Source organism: Pipistrellus kuhlii, unplaced genomic scaffold, assembly GCF_014108245.1.
Source record: "Pipistrellus kuhlii isolate mPipKuh1 unplaced genomic scaffold, mPipKuh1.p scaffold_m20_p_29, whole genome shotgun sequence".
NCBI lineage: Eukaryota > Metazoa > Chordata > Mammalia > Chiroptera > Vespertilionidae > Pipistrellus > Pipistrellus kuhlii.
Window position 1 is genome coordinate 2978737 of NW_023425528.1, and position 5749 is coordinate 2984485.

The following is a 5749-nucleotide window of genomic DNA, read 5'->3' on the forward strand; positions in this document are numbered from 1 at the left end:
TCATACTCTGCTCGCCATTTTTGGACCAATCGGATAGTCAACATCTTCTCTTTGCAGAAAGCAGTAAGATTTTGGCCCCAAGAGTCTTCCACGATTCCTTTCTTGTACTCCACAGAGTAGCTTTTTCTTTTTGCGCTCATTTCTAGGGGTAAAAAAAAGGAATTGGGGTATTAAGGTGGGGGGAGGGGGATCACTTAAAATGACACAGGGGGGGTCAGAGTGGGGAATCAAAATGGCACAGAAGAATCAGAGGGGGGATTCCCATTTTAATAACCCCTTTTGATTCTCCTGTGTCATTTTGATTTCCCCCTTTGATCCTCCTGTGTCAGTTTAAGCGATCCCCCTCCCCCCACCCCTGTGCCACTGAACACCTTCAGCAGACATCCCCCCTACCCCTTTATCAGACATTTACCCCCTGGGGCCTGCCTAGGGACTGTCACTGGGCTTGCTGGGGCCTGGATCTGGGCTGGAGCAGGGTCTGTCACTGACTGAGAACCTTCAGTCATCATAAGGGTGGCTGTGAGCATCAGGTAGTGTCACCAGAGACAGCCCAGCACTCACCACCTTCTCAATGTCCCTGTCCACTCTAATCCTCCTGTTCTTCTACAGGCATCTGCGAAAGTCTCCTCCTCTCTCCCGCCCTACACTCATGGCTCACTCTGACCTCCGCTCTGCCTCCACACAGCTGTGATATCAGGGCTCCAAGTAAGGTCACTGGTTGCTAGATGCCAGTCGGGGTGGCCCTCGCAACCAGTTTATGGTAAATTAATTTTCATTCTGAGACAGAGCCGGGGGGGGGGGTTGGGGGATGCCTTATATTTCACTCAGAAGGAAACCTGTAAGTAGGTCTTATTTTCAGAGGATGTTTTATTTTCGAGGAACAGGATACTTCCCAGTCATGATCTTTTAATGTGTCTTTAACTGGTTTTGAAGTGTGTCATGGTGCATCATCATGAAGCAAAATTACTTTGCCATGTCTTGTGGCTCATTCTGGTCATTTTATGATCAAAACGTGATTCAAATTGATTATTTGTTGTCGGTATCCATCAGTATTAATGGTTTCACCTGGTTGTAGAGGCTCATAATACACCACGCCTTCCTGATCCCACCAAACGCAGAGCATTGTTTTCTTTCCAAAGCGATTTGGCCTCGCAGTTGATGTTGACGGTTGACCTGGATCAACCCATGATTTTGCGCGTTTTGGATTCTCAAAATAAATCCATTTTTCATCACCGGTAACAATTTGATGCAAAAAAGACTTTCTTTTGTGCTGTTGAAGCAACATTTTACTGATGACTTTTCGGTTTTTCATTTGTCTTTCATTCAGTTGATGTGGCACCCATTTTCCTTTCTTTAAAATTTTCCCCATTGCTTGTAAATGATTGGAAACTGTTTGCTGAGAAACGTTTAATCTTTCTGCAAGTTATTTTTGAGTTTGACATGCATCTTCATCCAATAACGCTTGTAATTGTTGGCCTTCAATCTTTTTCAGTTGACCTGGAATTTCTTTATCTTTCACATAGAATCATCACTTTAAAGTGTTTAAATCCGCGTTCACAAGTATCTTGAGATGGATCATGTTCACCATAAGCTTCCCAAAGTATATGTTAACTTTCAGCAGCACTTTTCTTCAAAATAAAGTAATGAGTGAAAATTTCCCACAAATGCTCTTTTTGGGGGCATGAAATTTGACATTTTTATGCATAGAAAATTTTTTAAAAATATATTTTATTTATCTTTTACAGAAAGGAAGGGAGAGGGACAGGGAGCTAGAAACATCTATGAGAGAGAAACATCGACCAACTGCCTCCTACACTCCCCCTACAGGGGATGTGCCCACAACCAATGTACATGCCCTTGACCGGAATCATACCTGGGACCTTTCAGTCCAAAGGGTGACACTCTATCCACTCAGCCAAACCAGTTTTGGCCTCAGCGTAGAAAAATGACATATGAAGTTTTGAAACTTGCTGTCAATACAACAAAATAACATACATATCAAATTGCATGTATATCAACAGATGTGTAACTCCATCTATTGAAAAAAATCCGCATTATTAACTGGTACAAATTATGGAATGGACAATGGGCACGTGCAATTCATATCTCAAGTCCAACTCATCAGCAAATCCCATTAGTTTCACCTTCAAAATATACCCAGAATCTGATCCCTTCCACTGTGTTGTTAGTTTTGCCTTCTTGTGTTGTATAACCATCTCTTCCATAGTTTATTCTCTGCTTTGTGTTTTTCTTTCAGAGTTGATTATCTCATTATTTTTTTAAAATTTTATGGAGGAATATTTGAATACAATTTTCATTTCCTCTTTGGCAATATTTTCTATGGTGCTTGTTTTTGTCACACTTTTCCATCCTTTAAAAGATAGTATACTAGCCCTGGCCAATTTGGTTCAGTTGATTGAAACATCATCCTGTGTGCCAAAGGGACACAGGTTTCATTCCCAGAGGCAACTGATCCATGTTTCTCTCTCTCTTTCTCTCTCCCTCTCCCTCTCCCTGTCCCTTCCTCTCTCTCTAAAAAAAAAAAAAATGCATATCCTTTGGTGAGGAATATAAATATAGTGTACTTTTATTATTACTGTGTTGGATTATTTTTAATTCTCATCTTTGAACAGTTTGGATTATTTTGTCTCAACTATTTGTAGGAGATTCCAGGCAGATATAAATATCTCCTACCTAATAAAAGAGTAATATGCAAATTAACCATCACTCTGCTCAAGCCATACCCACCAGCCATGCCCACCAGCCAATCAGAGCAAGTATGCAAATTAACCCCAACCAAGATGGCTGCATCCAGAGAGCAGTTGAGAGGCTTGATTTCCCCAGCAATAGAGAAAGCCAAGCTTTCCACATACCCTGGCCAGCCTAGGCTTCTATTCAAGGATACAAAGATTAATTACAGAAGATAAATCCCAAGAAAAATGGCAGCAGCCACAGAGCTGGAGAGAGCAGGCTAGGGTTGCCCCCCGCAATGGAGGAAGTCAAGCTTTCTACCTCCCTTGGCTGGCCTAGGCCTCCACAAGGCTACCAAGTTTCAATTAAAGAAGGTAAACAAATCCAAACAGAAATAGCTGCAGCCATGGAGCAAGCAAGAGGCTTGGCTCAGCTCTAGGCTACAAAGTTTCAATTGTAGAAGGCAAATAAATTCCAGATATCAGGGCCTCTGCTTGGGTCACCAGGGGGCATGGCTGGCCTGCAAACCACCACAGGCCCCTCACCCAGGCCACCCCGTGTCCCAAGGGAACCCCCACTCTGATCTAGGACACTCTTCAGGACAAACCAGCTGGCCCCCACCCATGCACCAGGCCTCTATACTATCTAATTGACCATCACTCCAACACACAAGATGGCTGCCCCCATGTGGTCAAAGATCCTGCCCCTATGTGGACAAAAGATGGCCACCACATGATGGCCAGCAGGGGAAGGAAGTTGGGAAGCACCAGACCTGCAAGGGAGGGCATTTGAGAGGGACCAGGTCTGCAAGGGAGGGAAGTTGGAGGCAATCAACCCTGTAGGGGAGGGCAGTTAGGGGTGGCCAGGCAGGCAGAGGAGGGAAGTTGGGATCAAACAGGCTGGCAGGGGAGCAGTTAGACATCAATCAGGCTGGCATGGGAGTGGTTAGGGGGTGATTAGGCTGGCAGGCAGAAGCAGTTAGGGGCAATCAGGAAGGCAGACAGTGAGCAGTTAGGAGCCAGTAGTCCTGGATTATAAGAGTGATGTCCATCCCTTGAGAGGTCCCAAATTGGAGAGGGTGCAGGCTGGGCTGAGGGACACCCCCCACCCTGTGCACAAATTTTGTGCACTGGCACCTCAAATTATATATATATATATGTATGTATGTATATGTATATATATAATTACTGCAAATATGTCTCCTTTGTGTGGTACTTTGTCTAGTCCCACTTTATCAGTCTTTCTGAGCCAAACCTAGTCCTGGATGACATTTGGACTAAAATTACTGCTTTACTCATCCCAATGCCTGGTCCTGTTTTTCCAATCTAGGGAAATAGCTTTGACACCTCAAGATGTACCCATCACCTTCAGAAAGTATAATTTTGTTGAAGCTTCATAAGATCTGTTGTGTCCTTTCTACACTCTCAGTGGTTTGTCTCTTCACTTGCCATCCGTTTTCCCCATTCTTCTTCTATCTCAGATTCTTTTGCAGCTGCAAGTTTATTTTTGAGTCTGTAAATTTTTTCTGTTTAGTAGATAGAATGAAGCTTGTAGGCATTTTTTTTCAATATCCTTATTGCTTTTACATGATTTCTAAGAAGTGAAAAGGAAAATGCTGACAGCCATTTTCATGTAAATTTGTTCATTATTATATCCTCACAGCTTATAATAGTGTCTGATATAAAGTGGCTGTTCACTATTTTTTTTTTTTGATAAATGAATATCAATTCAGAAAACTGCATTCTCCACTTCTGTATCTTAGCTATTGTGGATGCTGGAGAAAGATGAGTAGATGGGTGCTGCTACATATGCTAGAGGCTCCAGTTTCACTTGGGAACTTCTGTATTTATCCTGACCAATTTCTTAACACCCTCCCCAGAAAGTATTCCACACAGAGCCCTCTTTTCACACAGCCTATAAATATTCACCTCCCTCCCTCACAGATAACATCAACTCCACTTCAATGTGATATCTAGATAGATATATAGATAGATGTTATCTATCTATCTATATATCTATAGATATAACATCTATCTATATATCTATATCTATCTGTATCTATCTATCTATATCTATCTATCTATCTATCTATCTATCTATCTATCTATCATCTATCTTTCTATCTATCTGGCAATAGATAGAGCACTGCTTCTCTCCACTCAAAAATCACTTTAGCTTTCTGTAAAATCAGCTCAAAATCAGCCTTAGAAACAACCTTAACTTCCAAAATTTCCAAATAGCAAACTTAACTACAGCGCTATTAATCTCATCTGTTTTCTTCCAGTCTCTGATGATAAGGCATCCTTTTTCCAGATCAAGATTAATACCACTACTAACACCTTTCTCTGAACTTTAACCTCATCTCTCTGGTCACTTTGATCCACACATGAAGTCCCTTCTTTCCCTCATCTGCAACCTCTCCCCTTCTCCCTGGTTCCTCCTCCAGATTGAATTAATGTGCTCAAGCTGCAGGTTCATCTCTTTTTTTATAAACTAGAACAGAGCTAGGGAAAGAAGTTGAAATTCAAAACCAGATGAATTAGAATGCCGTAATGAAAAACCCCGATGATTGGAATTTGAAATGCAAGAGGCTGAAGCCAGCCACTTGAGCACTTCCAAACCCAGGTGTTGGTTGTTCTGAAAACTGGGACAGGACTGAATCCTTGGAATAGATCAGTGGGTCCAGTTATGGGGGAGCTGGTGTGGCAGAGGCAGAAGCAAGGAAGTTAAGGAGGGGTGACTGATAATAACAGTTGCTTTCACATATTTGAAGGGCATTTAAGTGAAGAGGAAGGTTTATATTATGTCTTCCCTGGGCTAGGCCTAGGATCAAAGGACAGAAGCAAAGGGAAAATTAATGAAGGTGAGAAAAAGCTTTCTATTAGAACTATCTGATTAAAGGATGATTAGATCCTCATCTAATGTATAGACTAGAGGCCCAATGATCACTAACAGACAGTCACCAAACTGCATTGTAATTATTTATTCACAAGGCTCCTTCAGGACTCGGAAACACATAATTTATTTTTGTATTCTCATTATTTGGCACAGTGCCTGG